Below are 17,139 nucleotides of genomic sequence, written 5' to 3' on the forward strand. Positions count from 1 at the left end.
AAAGCTAATGTACTCAATGCTTTTTTTGCCTCTGTCTTCACGAACAAGGTCAGCTCCCAGACTGCTGCACTGGGCAGCACAGTATGGGGAGAAGGTGACCAGCCCTCTGTGGAGAAAGAAGTGGTTCGGGACTATTTAGAAAAACTGGACGTGCACAAGTCCATGGGGCCAGATGCGCTGCATCCGAGGGTGCTAAAGGAGTTGGCGGATGAGATTGCAGAGCCATTAGCCATTATTTTTGAAAACTCATGGCGATCGGGGGAGGTCCCAGATGACTGGAAAAAGGCTAATATAGTGCCCATCTTTAAAAAAGGGAAGAAGGAGGATCCGGGGAACTACAGGCCAGTCAGCCTCACCTCAGTCCCTGGAAAAATCATGGAGCAGGTCCTCAAGGAATCAATTATGAAACACTTAGAGGAGAGGAAAGTGATCAGGAACAGTCAGCATGGATTCACCAAGGGGAAGTCGTGCCTGACTAACCTAATTGCCTTCTATGATGAGATAACTGGCTCTGTGGATGAGGGGAAAGCAGTGGATGTGTTACTCCTTGACTTTAGCAAAGCTTTTGATACAGTATTCTTGCTGCCAAGTTAAAGAAGTATGGGCTGGATGAATGGACTGTAAGGTGGATAGAAAGCTGGCTAGATCGTCGGGCTCAACGGGTAGTGATCAATGGCTCCATGTCTAGTTGGCAGCCGGTTTCAAGCGGAGTGCCCCAAGGGTCGGTCCTGGGGCCGGTTTTGTTTAATATCTTTATTAATGATCTGGAGGATGGTGTGGACTGCACTCTCAGCAAGTTTGCAGATGACACTAAACTGGGAGGCGTGGTAGATACACTAGAGGGTAGGGATCGGATACAGAGGGACCTAGACAAATTAGAGGATTGGGCCAAAAAAAACCTGATGAGGTTCAACAAGGACAAGTGCAGAGTCCTGCACTTAGGACAGAAGAATCCCATGCACAGCTACAGACTAGGGACCAAATGGCTAGGTAGCAGTTCTGCAGAAAAGGACCTAGGGGTCACAGTGGACGAGAAGCTGGATATGAGTCAACAGTGTGCTCTTGTTGCCAAGAAGGCTAACGGCCTTTTGGGCTGTATAAGTAGGGACATTGCCAGCAGATCGAGGAACGTGATCGTTCCCCTTTATTCGACATTGGTGAGGCCTCATCTGGAGTACTGTGTCCAGTTTGGGGCCCCACACTACAAGAAGGATGTGGAAAAATTGGAAAGAGTCCAGCGGAGGGCAACAAAAATGATTAGGGGTCTGGAGCACATGACTTATGAGGAGAGGCTGAGGGAACTGGGATTGTTTAGTCTCCAGAAGAGAAGAATGAGGGGGGATTTGATAGCTGCTTTCAACTACCTGAGGGGGGGTTCCAGAGAGGATGGAGCTCAGCTGTTCTCAGTGATGGCAGATGACAGAACAAGGAGCAATGGTCTCAAGTTGCAGTGGGGGAGGTCTAGGTTGGATATTAGGAAACACTATTTCACTAGGAGGGTGGTGAAGCACTGGAATGCGTTACCTAGGGAGGTGGTGGAGTCTCCTTCCTTGGAGGTTTTTAGGGCCTGGCCTGACAAAGCCCTGGCTGGGATGATTTAGTTGGGAATTGGTCCTGCTCTGAGCAGGGGGTTGGACAAGATGACTTCCTGAGGTCCCTTCCAACCCTGATATTCTATGATTCTATGATTCTATGACGTGCAGAGTAGGTTCCAAATAGGGCAGCTTGGAAACTTTCCATCAAAACGAGAAACTGCGAACGAGAAACTGCAGAACTGGAATTAATTTGCAAACTGGACACCATTAAACTAGGCTTGAATAAAGACTGGGAGTGGATGGGTCATTACACAAAGTAAAAACTATTTCCCCATGCTAATTTTTCCCCTACTGTTACTCACACCTTCTTGTCAACTGTTGGAAATGGGCCATCCTGATTATCACTACAAAACTTTTTTTTCTCCTGCTGATAATAGCCCACCTTAATTGACACCACCTTAGTCTCGTTAGAGTTGGTATGGCAACACCCATTTTTCATGTTCTCAGTATATATATAACTTCCTACTGTATTTTCCACTGCATGCATCTGATGAAGTGGGTTTTAGCCCACGAAAGCTTATGCCCAAATAAATTAGTTAGTCTCTAAGGTGCCACAAGGACTCCTCGCTCTTTTTGCTGATACAGACTAACATGGCTACCACTCTGAAACCAGTCTTTAGTTACACGATTGCATACTAATTTTTCCGCCGGCGCCCTGACGCATTCAGTGCACAGGATGGATGGTGCTCAGTTAATGAGCAGCTACTGAACAGTTCTCTTTATCCTCGTTGAACAATGGAGGTCACTCAGTGGGGCTGATTTTCCACTACCTTACACCTTGTGCAATTCTTGACAGCAGTGCGATGTGAGTGTTATATGCGTCGCAGCCTAGCCTGCTGCCATAAGATCCAGGAAAGGCAGGCCAGATTGTTGCTCTGCTGCACTCTTCCCCTCACAAATGATGTCTCCCCAAAGCTGTGCTGGTTGGACTCTTCCCTCCAATAAAGACTCTCATGATTTGGCAGCAAAGCAGCGTCTGAGATTCTGCCTCTTTGCACAGCATTGGCTGAGGCTGCTGACTATAACTGTAGCAAAGGAAGGGTGAGACAGGACAATGAGTGCAGTTTGGGGGAGCCAAACAGAAGCAGCAGGAACATGACATCTGTGCTAGAGAGAGGGTTAAAGCCCTCCTGGTCCTGGCTGGGGGTGGATATCTATCGGATTTTTCACCTGGCTGCTGTGTTCGGCTTGACCTGCGTGCTGTTGAAAGTGATTCAGCTGTATCACCGGAGACAGGAATTGATCAAAGCTTTCAGCAGATTCCCAAGCCATCCGACCCACTGGCTATACGGCCATGTCCATGAGGTAGGAAAAGGGCTGAGTTTGCACCTTGGGGGATGGGGGTGGGGCAGAAGGAGGTGGTATTTAAAAATGAAATAGACACAGTGCAGTGAACCGAGTAAGCAGCTTCCCTGAACTAGGGAGGGGCGGGGGGAAGCGGGGAAAATCTCACTGATATGGTATGTCCCTGGGATCTGTGAGAATCCTCCTTGTGCCCCTTTGGCTAATATAAATCATTGGTAAGTCATGCATCCCACTAGACCAGGGGTCGGCAACCTTTCAGAAGTGGTGTGCCGAGTCTTCATTTATTCACTCTAATTCAAGGTTTCACGTGCCAGTAATACATTTTAATATTTTTAGAAGGTCACTTTCTATAAGTCTATAATATATAACTAAACTATTGTTGTATGTCAAGTAAATAAGGTTTTTAAAATGTTTAAGTAGCTTCATATTAAATTAAAATGCAGAGCCCCCCGGACCGGTGGCCAGGACCCAGGCAGTGTGAGTGTCGCTGAAAATCAGCTCGCGTACCGCCTTCGGCATGCGTGCCATGGGTTGTCTACTCCTGCACTATACAAAGCTTGCTCTGCAATCATGATCTAAGGAGTGTTGTGTAAAGAACAAAAGACATAGGTCAGTGCAAAAAGCACAACAAAGAGGTAATGATTAACTGAGGGCAAAGGAGAAGGTAACACCTTATGACACCTTATGGGTCAACTCTTCACCTGGCGTAAATCAGGGTAGCGCCATTAAAACTACACTGATTTCCACCTGCTGACCCCAGGTCTCTTCTGGTTTGACTAGGGAGTGAACTGAGAGTGAAACCACTGCAATGCTCTCCATGTTGTAATTCCTTTGCAGAAGGGCAGAATGCATATTAGGATCAAGCTTCCATACATGGCAGATAATGTATGGCAGATACGCGTTTGTAGGGTTTCGTTAATTCCGTTGCCAAATGAGATGTACCAAGTAGTGATGATCAGTTTGTAATGTGCCGGCACATGCTACAAATCCCACACTCAGCAGTCAGCACTGATTGTCATGGACTGGGGTGTGAGCGGTCATGCCTAGTGGTTGGAACAGCAATGGTCAGGCCTAGTGGTCATAGCAGGAATCAGAGGCCAGGAACAGCGCTGAGGGTCAGACCCAGAGTCAGAGACCGGGGTAAGAGTATTTTGACAGCTGCAGGGGACAGAAGAAGATTCTTTCTTACAGGAATAGGAATTCCACTGGATCCATAATGGTAAATGTAGCTATTACTGATTTTTTTAATAATAAATCAATGAAAAGTTAACACAAGCACTGGTAATAACATAGTAATACAATAAATATATACTTGGTGGGGTTAGTCTAGCAAGTCTGAAGGTAGTATGGGGAATCCAGGATAAGGTCCGATTTCCACTGACTTTAGCTGGAGACTAGAATGAGCAATGAATGCAAGAACAGTTAATTATAGACCATTGGTTTGTGGTGGTGAGTGACTGTTGACTTGAGGGCTACTCAGATGAGTAAATTTGTGCATCATCGGTTCCAAGGCCATAGATCCTGCACTTGGAGCTAGGAACACTAATGTCTGCAATGGTATAGGGTCGCCCAGACTATCCTTCTAAAATTTAGGGTCTCCCTTAATTAAATCTTTATAACCCGTAGAGAAAATCTATAACCACCCTAGTGTATGGCTGTAAATATTTCCATTTCCCCTGGAAACATAACCCGTTGAAAGGTTACTAGGCTGAATTAAGTGGTTGTAATTGTTAGCTGCTGTACAAGACCTGGGACTGAAGTTTAGGAGTGAAAGGTGAAGGGCATGGTCTTGCACCCAGGGAAATCAGTGGACTGCAAAGACTGGGGAACCTCATGAATTTTCAGCGGATCAGGGCTAGGAAAAGGAGTTGCTAAATATTTTCCCCGTTACCTGTTGCTCTGGCCCCATGTCTTATGGGTACTGTCACCAACTTGGCTTGGTATCTTGTCCAGCCCAGGAGAGGTGAAGGAGCTTCCCTGCTTTCCCCCTCCCTCCCCAAGTCTTAGTAGTTCCCCTCCTTTCCCCTCCTATCCCTCCGACCCCCACTCTCCCATTCACAGGGGGCTTCTGCCCGGCCCCTCCCTAGCGATGTGACAAAGCAGACAGGCCTTTGCTATAAAATGGGCCTGATTCAGCTCCCATCGACTTCAAAGGCAGCAGGTTTGAGGCCATTTAGGCGGATGTCTAATGGGCGGGCTCAAACATGATTTTTCAATTGCTTGTAACTGAGGATCAGATTGTGATCCAGTTACTCATATTGAATAGGACCCTACTCCAGGAGCAGGGGCGGCTCCAGGCACCAGCGCAGCGCGCGCGCGCCTGGGGTGGCAAGCCGCGGGGGGCGGCCTGCTGGTTGCTGTGAGGGCGGCCGTCAGGCTGCCTTCGGCGGCATGCCTGTGGGAGGTCCGCCAGCCCCGCGGCTTCGGCGGTAATTCAGCGGCAGGGACACTGAAGGCGCGGGACCAGCAGACCTCCTGCAGGCATGCCACCGAATCCGCGAGAACAGCGGACTACCTGCAGGCGTGCCGCCGAATCCGCGTGGCCAGCGGACCGCCCGCAGGCGTGCCGCCGAAAGCCGCCTGACTGCCGTGCTTGGGGCGGCAAAAACCATAGAGCCGCCCCTGTCTAGGAGTAGCTCCAGCTGTAGCGTCAGATATTATTCAGTGCGAGTTAAGGTATCAGAATCTGGCCTTTCATTATTCCACAGTGAAATGCTGTCCAGGATCTGCTCCAAAAGGCAAACTATTTACAGGCTTGTGTTTGAGTTCCAAAGTTCAACTGTTTCCAGGTTAATGAGCAAACAAGGGCCCCATTAAAGCGTCAGAACAAGAGTAAATCTGAAATAGGATCATTAAGAAATGAGGCACTGATCCATTAATTTTGATGGGCTTTGGATCAGGCCTTTAGTGATCCTAGACGTTACTATGTTATTAATTATTATTATGTGTATTCCCATAGCACTTAGCAGTCCAGTCATGAACCAGGACCCCAAAGGACTAGGTGCTGCTCAGACACAGATTAAAAAAAGTTCCTGTTCTAACGAGTGTACAGTCTAAGTATTGCACCATGGCCTATATCCTGCCCCCAAGTTGTGGCTCACACCCGATGCCACATTCTGTATGTAAATCAGTGGGGTGACGCCGCAGAAGTTAGACATAACAAGGACTTTTCCTCAGGAGCAAATTGCTATAACCATAGACCACAAGTTACCATGAGCAAAAACAGACAACAACAAACAAAATCTTCCTCGGGCTGAGATTCCACCCAGTCTGCAGAACATGGGAATAAACCTGGCCCCCTCCCACGCCTCGCAGGCACTCTCCTCTCTGTAGCTATCAAGGGGCTAGTCTCATAGGGGAGGGGTGGGCAAACTATGGCCCGGGGGCCACATCCGGCCCTCGAGCTCCTGGGGTCGGGGGCTTGCTCCGTGCGGCTCCCAGAAGCAGTGGCATGTCCTCCCTCCAGCTTCTACGCGTAGGGGCAGCCAGGCGGCTCCGCACATTGCCCCCGCCCCAAGCACCGCCCCTGCAGCTCCCATTGGCCAGCAAATGGGGCCAATGGGAGTTGCAGGGGCGGCGCCTGCGAATGGGGCAGCGTGCAGAGCCGCTAGGCCGTGCCTCCATGTAGGAGCCAGAGAGGGGACATGCCGCTGCTTCTGGGAGCTGCTTGAGGTAAGTGCTGCCCAGATCCTGCACCCCTGACCCCCTCCTGCACCCCAACCCCTTGCCCCATCCCTGATTCCCCTCCTGCACCCTGAACTCTTCATTTCTGGCCCCACCCACGCCCGCAACACCAGCTGGAGCCCTTACCCACCCCCACCCCCCCACACTCCAACCCCCAATTTCATGAGCATTCATGGCTCACCAAACAATTTCTATACCCAGATTTGGCCCTCGGGCCAAAAAGTTTGCCCACCCCTGTCATAGGGCCTGATTCTCATTTATACTAAGGTCCCTTTGTACCTCTCTGGCAACTTAAACTTGTATCAACTCTAAGGCCCCTTCACACTGCTAGAGCTGTGCAAAGGGGCCCTAGTGTATATGAGAGCCAGGCCCATAGCTACCCTACTGAGCAGTCACAATGAGGAGGGAAGAGAGGGAGGATGCCAGATTTAACCCCTTGCTTACTATAAACCTGGCGTTGCCTCCACAAATTGCTTTCAAATACTGTCGAAGCTCTAAAGTCCTTAATGCAGCCTTGGGCTTAGTTATTGCCCATGTCGTTTTATTGGTGGTTTGGAATGACCAGACAAATGGATGACTTGGCTGTAACTCTGACTTCCCCAGCGTTCGCAGGTACAAATCAGAACCTACTTGCCTGTGAGACTGTTTAAAAATGGAAGATGAAACAGCGCCCTGTGTGAGCTGGCAGGACTACTGTGGCATCGTCTTGGCATAAAGACAGCTTAGAAAAGCCTGGTACTGACCTTTGCTCCAGGCGGTACAAAATCTGTATTGATTCACTGTTCAAAAACATGTTTATTTACAGCAGGGAATTTTCAAGCAGATTTTTGAGTTGCTCGACCAAGCTTTGTGACACGCTTACCTGAATGGCTCCATCTTTCTGCAGCATCGAACTTCGGGGTAGAGAGTTAGGGCTCCCTTCTGACCTCGGAAGCGTGGGCTCGAGCCCTCTGCTCTGCCAGCTTTGAAGGACGTATAGCCCCCCCAAGAATCGCACCCCATCCCGACCTGGAAACCTACAGCGTTCAAACAGGAGCTAAACTATGGTGGACTTTGTCTCGCAAGCTCCCACTGGTTGAGTTTTAATATGAATAATTATACATGAAAAGCATATAGCATTTACTGCTGACTGCGCCCAACACCCCAGTCGAGTAGGCCACTATTCTTCTTCTCATTTTACCTAGAATGAAAATGGAAGCATAGAGGTTTAGGCCTAGATTTTTAAAAAGGTATTTAGGCACCTAGCGCCCATTGAAATCAATGGGAGTTAGGTGCCTAAATACCTTTTAAAAATCTGGCCCTTCGTGACTTGCCCAAGGATATGCTGCAAGTCAGTGGTGGGATTAGAACTGAGGAATTTGTGGCTCTCACCTGTTTATTCAGCCTAACTAGATCATACTGTGCATCTCCCCTTGTGTAACCCTTCTGCCAGGTGGAGCCAGCAGCAACAAGGGCTGGGTTCAGTATCTAGGGGTTCCTTTTTTAACAATACAACACAAAACCGGCTTGAGCCCCCACCCAGTGACCTCACACAATTACACACCACCCCCTGGGTGCCTCTAAGAGGCAATGCTTCCCCTCTCGCAAGCACAGAGTCCAAGTGTAGCAAAACTTTTAATAAAAGGAGTGAATTAACTCAGCATTAATTTGGGAAAACACCACAACTAGGGCTCATAAACGCAAACCATGAGCAAAGGCCCACCCCCAAGTAAGCTGGACAGTGGCCTTTTCCCCTCAGGGTCTTAAGCCCAGCAACCCAAAAGTCCCTTTAACGTGCCCATCCCTTCTCTGCACCCCACTCACAGTTGCTGTCCTTGGCCAGTGCAGCCCCAGAGTTCAGAGATTCATCCACAGAGTTCACCTCCCACCCTGTGTGGAAGGCGGGGCGGGGGGGGAGGTAAGGAGGCACCTTACATGCTGCACTGCTCGGGCACTCGCTCATCACCCCAACAGCCAATTGCCACGCCTCTGCAGGGCTCTGCTCTGGCTCCCTCCACCAGCTTTTCTACTCGCCACTTGCCATGCCTCTCTGCCTGCCAGCCACCCTGTTGGTCACACCTCTCCACTAGCTACCCTGCTAGCCACTTACCACACCTCCCCACCAGCTGCCTTGGTGTCAAGGACCCTTAAACAGAGCCCACACTACCACATATCTGTCCCCACCCTCTCTCAACTCATTGGGCTTTGGAACCCATGTCCCCTGCCTAGCGAGTGCTGTTCAGTTGAGGGTGAGTCCCTCCATTGAGGTATGCCAGGTACAGTTCTGCTGCCCTCAGTTCACACAACAAGGATAGCAACGCTTTATTACTCCTGCCCCAATAACAAGGAGACTGGGGATCCAACACCAGCCACAAGTGATCATTTGTGCAAGCAGTCCCATCATGCTGAGCACCTAGACAGGGTGGGTGTGTCCATGCAAATGAGATCAGCTTCTGAAGTCTTTCCACAGCTCACCACTAGATGTCAGGGGAGAGCTCATTCAGACTCTGCTTACACTTGTAAAACCAAAACCAGAGGTGGTTTGGCATTGGTTTCCACGCTAACTCCACCACAGTTTGATGGAAGGGATGGGTGAATGCTTTTGTGACAGATATGGTAATTTCCTTCACTATCCTGGACAAACCTTATTGGATTAAGCCAAACTTTATTGGATTAAGTTGAGTATTTTAGGAGTTACTGAATTAACGATGCAAAGGTTTATATATTATTGTGGGATTGTATGTAACGTCTCTAGGGGGAGATGTGACTAATGCAAACCCTAGGAAGTGTTATGAGCTTCAAAGGACTCTTTTAAACAGTGTGCCAGGCAAGAATGAACTTTTGGCTAAGTGGGTTTCCTAGGAAATCTCTGGGGGGAGATGAATGCAAATGTACCTCATCCCCTTTCTAGTTATGCAAAAACCCAGCCTTTTGAAGCTATGCCCTGAGGAAAGGTCCATTGTCTGTTTACCTGCTCCTGGAATCTCTAAATTAGAGACCCCAGATGTATAAAGGACAGGCAGATTTATTCATGAGGGATCTTCTTCTGAGCAAAAGACGTATGAACTTGTAACCAAAGAAAACACCCTGTGAGTGGATTGAAGGACTGACTCCTACCAGAGCCCTTGTTGGAGTTTGGGGTGGGGGTTATGATCTCTGATATGCTAGTTAGCATGTGTGTAGGTCCTTTTATTGTTTTTAACATGTTTTCTCTGTAATGTTTTCACCTTTATAACAAATGTGTTTGCTTAAAAGAGCAGGGTGTTAATTTCTAACCAGGGGCAATTATGCTGTTTACAGCCTCTGAGGAGAAAGCCAAGCAGGCCTGCTTGGGCAGTCTGACTTGCTGGGGAACTGCGCAGTCTGGCCAGTAGGGAGAGAGACAGGTCTCCGCCCCAGAGAGGTGACGGCTGAGGAGTTGGGAGCCTAGAGTGGGTGCCCTTGTGAGACCACAAAGGGAATTTTAGGTGCAGTTGTCCTGATCTGTGACAGCTTCTGGCCCATCTTTATCTGGGCTTTTTATTGGTTGGTTAGATTCCTCCTGCTCCTTTACAAAGTCCATTATATATTGTACCACTGTGGCAAGGATTGAACCAGAAACCTCATAGAGCTGAAAACTTGAGTCTCCATCTATGAGCTAAAAAGCCAGGCTGTCCTGCTGGGAGCTGTAACAGATTCACATCCTCTGTGGATTGGTTCCAGGGTAGGGACATGTAACATACACTGACCAGTCCGTTACAGCATTCCATGTAAAGGTATTTTCCTTGGTGAGAATCCCTGGATGAACAGTTATTTCATATAATGTTTAAAAATAACAACCCTCTCTGCAGTACATCAGGCCAATTCAGAGAGACCATGGACTATTTATAACTGTCATGTCCTATGAACATTCCCCATTCTTCTGGCTGTAGCAAGATTACCGTGAGCTCTTCTGGACAGTTTTCCAACCACCCTATTTTCTTCTCTCTTTTTTCCTCCGCTGTTGCAGCTTCTACAAGGGGAGATTTTAAACAAAGTAGAGCTATGGAGCCAGAAGTACCCGTACGCCTTCCCTCTCTGGTTTGGGAGTTTCTCAGCATTCTTAAACATCACCCACCCTGATTATGCCAAGGCCATATTTGCCAGAGGAGGTAAGGCATGGTGCATCTGAGTTCTGAATGATTGTAACGTTCCTGCAAATTGCAAATGCCGAGCATAATTTCCCGGGTATTAACTATTCACAGCAAAGCAGAATTCCACAACTATGATGTCACTCAGGAATCCCAACTCCTTGATGCATCATCATCTGCAAACTGATAGAGGACCTAGACAAATTAGAGGATTGGGTCAAAAGAAATCTGATGAGTTTCAACAAGGACAAGTGCAGAATCCTGCACTTAGGACGGAAGAATCCCATGCACTGCTACAGACTAGGGACCGAATGGCTAGGCAGCAGTTCTGCAGAAAAGGACCTAGGGGTTACAGTGGACGAGAAGCTGGATATGAGTCGACAGTGTGCCCTTGTTGCCAAGAAGGCTAACGGCATTTTGAGCTGTATAAGTAGGGGCATTGCCAGCAGATCGAGGGACGTGATCATTCCCCTCTATTTGACATTGGTGAGGCCTCATCTGGAGTACTGTGTCCAGTTTTGGGCCCCACACTACAAGAAAGATGTGGAAAAATTGGAAAGAGTCCAGCGGAGGGCAACAAAAATGATTAGGGGGCTGGAGCACATGACTTATGAGGAGAGGCTGAGGGAACTGGGATTGTTTAGTCTGCAGAAGAGAAGAATGAGGGGGGATTTGATAGATGCTTTCAGCTACCTGAAAGGGGGGTTCCAAAGAGGATGGAACTCGGCTGTTCTCAGTGGTGGCAGATGACAGAACAAGGAGTAATGGTCTCAAGTTGCAGTGGGGGAGGTCTAGGTTGGATATTAGGAAACACTATTTCACTAGGAGGGTGGTGAAGCACTGGAATGGGTTACCTAGGGAGGTGGTGGAATCTCCTTTCTTAGAGGTTTTTAAGGCCCAGCTTGACAAAGCCCTGGCTGGGATGATTTAGTTGGGGATTGGTCCTGCTTTGAGCAGGGGGTTGGACTAGATACCTCCTGAGGTCCCTTTCCATGTTCCCCTTCAGCTCTAGACCTGCAGTATCCTTGGTTAATGCTAGTCTTGCATCTGTCCTTCATTCAGCCACCTCACAATTATGCTGAACTGGGTGTTGCTTCGTTGTGTAATATTGATTCATTATGAAGAGATGCCACCCATTTTGTTTCATTCACAACTGAAGGTTGGTGTGTACCCCACAGATAAACGTACAATACAGTGAATCATTACTAATAAAGTATTGTCTTCTTCTCTCTCTCTCAATTGACTTTTCCAGATCCCAAGGATAACGTTAGCTATAGGCATATAGTTCCATGGATTGGTACGTATATTCGTGGTCTCCTCCACATTCTCGACCAGAAATGATGCTAGGTCAGTCAAGAACAAGCCATCAATCGATGGCATTTCCCGCTCCTTGGCGTGGTGAGGGCCAGAAGCTCTCTGAAATCATTATGTATGCATTGTGTGTCAAAAAAAGGTGAAACTCGAAGAAGCTTTTGGATAAAGGTGGTTACATGCCGGAGAAGAAGGTTCAGATTGCAGGGTTGAAAGGGCTAGTTTTAAATTGGCGGATACAAAGTCATTTTCTTTTAAAAATTACTACAAATATTGAGTTTAGAGAAATAAGAAAGGGTAGGCCAGCTGTTATGGATTGTTTCTCTTACTGCCAACTCAGTGCTGTGGCTTCCATTATTTAATCACCAGGGCTCTTTGACATACCATAGGGAACACTTTGATCACGACCAAACCAACTAATCACAATGGTTAACTCTGGCCTTTTTATTATTAAAGAAAGAAAAAGAAAACATTAAACAAAATACCACAAATGACAGATTGATAAACTGGTTAGTGTCAGTGACGGGGAGGTGGGCAGTCATGTCTAGTGATCCGAACAGGAGTCAGGCCTAGTGGTTGGACAGAAGTCGGTAGCCAGGCATCAGAGCCAAGGGTCCTAGCTGGAGTCAGAAGCCAGGGTCAGAGCTGGGTTACCTGGAGTGAAGCAAGGCAGGAGCAGGGCTGGGACCAAGGCAGGAGTAGGAGCTATTGCAGCCACAGGCTAATACTTTAAGCCACTGCTGCTGCTGCTGGATTTAAGAGCCAGTCTGCTGCCTCTTCCAAGCAATAAGCAGTGGAGCCAATCAGGCAGCCTACTAAAGGCCAGCTGTGATCCAGAGACTGACTTTGCTGCACTGATTCTAGACTGTGGGTACGTCTATACTTACCTCCGGGTCCGGCGGTAAGCAATCGATCTTCTGGGATTGATTTATCGCGTCTTGTCTAGACGTGATAAATCGATCCCGGATCGATCCCGGAAGTGCTCGCCGTCGACGCTGGTACTCCTGCTCTGCGAGAGGAGTACGCGGAGTCGACGGGGGAGCTGCCTGCTGCGTGTGGACCCGCGGTAAGTTCGAACTAAGATACTTCGACTTCAGCTACGTGAATAACGTAGCTGAAGTTGCGTATCTTAGTTCGAAGTGGGGGGTTAGTGTGGACCAGCCCTGTAACTTCCATTAGTCTCTTTTGCAAGCCTTTCTGTGGTGAGCTTTTAACAGAGATTATACCCTTGAGAGTGAACCCGCCTGTTGGGAGGAGGGGTCACTTTTCCCTCAATAAGTAAAGACCCAAGTATAGTGTTTTCCAAAATTCTTGTGAATTTGGTTTTAGTAGCTTATTAGATACTTAAGTGTTTAATGTCTGGCAAAATAATTTGTTTAAGCCTATCTAGTTGTTAACAAGAACCCAAACAGTTTATAGCTGGGCAAAGGAAGCAATCTTAACTAAATCCTATGAATTCGAAGACAATATTTACATTAGTTTCTTAGAAGAAGCCATTTAACAAGCTATCTTAAAACAGGCCAGTTACAAATATTAAGAATCCTAAATCCAATTAAATCCCACTGTTTCTCGGTTTACCAATGTTTAGCCCGTGTCTCTTCTCCAGGAATACATGATCTAACCATTTGGTGATTAACAGGAGAAATGGTTAGTAAATTTAAGTTATGACATCATTTCAATGTTCCAATAAAAATCATTACAAGAGTTTTAAACCTAATCCCTTGTAAGTGAGTTAACTTCCTCTCACCGATCCATGTTGAAGTCATGGAGAGGTTGCTTTGGGTTGGTTTCTTCTTGAGTCTTCTCTGTTTTTCTTATCTGCCTGTTGCAGCTTGCTTGTAGAGATAGACAGGATGAGTTAGGGTGTACTCGCTCCATGAGTACTGGGAGTGTGTGAGCAGGAGATGTTTATTTCAGAGTCTTTTATACCTTCTTATTTTTGTGAAATTATAGGAAAACAAACTTCTTTTATGCTTGTTTTAGATTCTGGTTGGTTGCTGCCACTCTTATTGACTCCATGATTTCGGGGTTGGCTTAGGTGACATTTTCAACTCCCGAATATGCAGTCTGTCTAATGAATATGCAACATTTCTTGATCAACGAATCATAGAAGATTAGGTTTGGAAGAGACCTCAGGAGGTCATCAAGTCCAACCCCCTGCTCAAAGCAGGATCAACCCCAACTAAATCATCCCAGCCAGGGCTTTGTCAAGCCGGGCCTTCAAAACTTCTAAGGATGGAGATTCCATCACCTCCCTAGGTAACCCATTCCAGTGCTTCACCACCCTCCTAGTGAAATAGTGTTTCCTAATATCCAACCTAGACCTCCCCCACTGCAACTTGAGACCATTACTCCTTGTTCTGTCATCTGCCACCACTGAGAACAGTCTAGATCCATCCTCTTTGGAACCCCCTTTCAGGTAGCTGAAGGCTGCTATCAAATCCCCCCTCACTCTTCTCTTCTGCAGACTAAACAATCCCAGTTCCCTCAGCCTCTCCTTGTAAGTCATGTGCCCCAACCAATTAATCATTTTCGTTGCCCTCCACTGGACTCTCTACAATTTGTCCACATCCTTTCTGTAGTGGGGGCCAAAAACTGGACATAATACTCCAGGTGTGGCCTCACCAGTGCCGAATAGAGGGGAATAATCACTTCCCTTGATCTGCTGGCAATGCTCCTACTAATGCAGCCCAATATGCCGCTAGCCTTCTTGGCAACAAGGGCACACTGCTGACTCATATCCAGTTTCTCGTCCACTGTAATCCCCAGGTCCTTTTCTGCAGAACTGCCGCTTAGCCAGTCGGCTAATTACCTTTGTTCTTGTGGCAGGGAATATCCAGATAACTTTTAAAGTTAAAACTAACTCGTTTCATTCAGTCCATTTTCTGATAAAATGTTTTTACCTTAGTTTGACAGGAAGTGAAATTCTGTTTTCAAAAAGTCCAAACATTCCTGTTCATTATATAAGAGTTTGTAGTCCTCAAAACAGTCTTTTAAAATTAAATAACTCTTAGTAAGACCTTAGCTCAAGTTGTTGATTCTACATGGAAATTTTGGAAATGATGATTTTATGTTCTTCCTGTGTTGGATGAGGGTTTGCTTTGATTAATTAATTCCCCATTATTATAACTATTCTATACTTAAATGGCTTCTTATATTAGTTGTTAGTCTAGCATCAAATGACTTTGCTGTATTTGTACATAAAACATCTTACTATTCATATAACAATAATATCAAGCAATTATTATAGGAAGGCTTGTATTTAGATACAAAATATTTGCAAATATACATATTAAAAGCAGCTGATGCCATCTTAAGCATTTGAGAAACAACAAAGGTGTTGCTCCTTAAGTGGAAACACAAGTTGGAAGTAACCAGTGTCTTCTGTAAAAACTAGGGCTGTCAAGCGATTAAAAAAATTAATCGCGATTAATCACTATCACTGTTAATAATAGAATACCATTTATTTAAATATTTTTGTATATTTTCTACATTTTCAAATATATAAATTACAACACAGAATACAAAGTGTACAGAGCTCACTATATTTATTTTTTATTACAAATATTTGTGCTGTAAAAAACAAAATAAATAGTATTTTTCAATTCACCTCATACAAGTACTGGAGTGCAATCTCTTTACCATGAAAGTTGAACTTACAAAATGTAGAATTATCTTAAAAAAAACTGCATTCAAAAATAAAGCAATGTAAAACTTTAGAGCCTACATGTCCACTGAGTCCTACTTCTTGTTCAGCCAATTGCTCAGACAAACAAGTTTGGTTACATTTGCAGGAGATAATGCTGCCCACTTCTTGTTTACAATGTCACCTGAAAGTGAGAACAGGCGTTCACATGGCACTGTTGTAGCCGGTGTTGCAAGATATTTATGTGCCAGATGTACTAAAGATTCATATGTCCCTTCATCTTCAACCACCATTCCATGTGTCTGTGCTGATGATGGGTTCTGCTCGATAACGATCCAAAGCAGTGTGGACCGACCGACGCATGTTCATGTTCATTATCTGAGTCAGATGCCACCAGCAGAAGGTTGATTTTCTTTTTTGGTGGTTCGGGTTCTATAGGTTTCCTCATCAGAGTGTTGCTCTTTGAAGTCTTCTTCTGAAAGCATGCTCCAGAAGTACCTCATCCCTCTCAGATTTTGGACGGCACTTCAGATTCTTAAACCTTGGGTCGAGTGCCGTAGCTATTTTTAGAAATCTCACAGTGGTACCTTCTTTGCGCTTTGTCAAATCTGCTGTGAAAGTATTCTTAAAATGAACATGTGCTGGGTCATCATCCGAGACTGCTATAACATGAAATATTTGGAAGAATGCGGGTAAAACAGAGCAGGGGACATACAATTCTCCCCCAAAGAGTTCAGTCACAAATGTAATTAACACATTTTTTTAACGAGCATCATCAGTGTGGAAGCATGTCGTCTGGAATGGTGGCCGAAGTATAAAGGGGCATACGAATGTTTAGCATATCTGGCATGTAAATATCTTGCAATACTGGCTACAAAAGTGCCATGCGAACACCTGTTCTCACTTTCAGATGACATTGTAAATAAGAAGCGGGCAGTATTGTCTCCCGTAAATGTAAACAAACTTGTTTCTCTTAGTGATTGGCTGAATAAGAAGTAGGACTGGGTGGACTTGTATGCTCTAAAGTTTTACATTGTTTTGTTTTTGAGTGCAGTTATGTAACAAAAAAATCTACATTTGTAAGTTGCACTTTCACAATAAAGAGATTGCACTTCAGTACTTGTATGAGGTGAATTGAAAAATACTATTTCTTTTGTTTATCATTTTTACAGTGCAAATATTTGTAATGAAAAATAATGTAAAGTGAGCACTGTACACTTTGTATTCTGTGTTGTAATTTCAATCAATATATTTGAAAATGTAGAAAAACATCCCAAAATATTTAATAAATTTCAATTGGTATTCTATTGTTTAACAGTGCGATTAAAACTGTGATTAATCGCGATTAATTTTGTTAATCATGATTAATTTTTTTGAGTTCATCGTGTGAGTTAACTGCGATTAATCGACAGCCCCAGTAAAAACATTTTCCATCATGAATATTCTGCAGGTTTAAAGAATAAAGACTTTAGTGTGTTTACAGGAGAAATCAATTTCAATGAGGATATTC

The 17,139-nt window shown here is 45.8% G+C and overlaps 1 pseudogene; it reads left to right on the forward strand.

Moving 5' to 3' along the window:
• The first annotated feature begins 2,496 nt into the window (after positions 1-2,496).
• LOC135882864 (cytochrome P450 4B1-like) overlaps positions 2,497-17,139 on the forward strand; it is a 35,004-nt pseudogene continuing 20,361 nt past the window's right edge.

This window comes from Emys orbicularis, chromosome 8, assembly GCF_028017835.1.
Source record: "Emys orbicularis isolate rEmyOrb1 chromosome 8, rEmyOrb1.hap1, whole genome shotgun sequence".
Taxonomy (NCBI): domain Eukaryota; kingdom Metazoa; phylum Chordata; order Testudines; family Emydidae; genus Emys; species Emys orbicularis.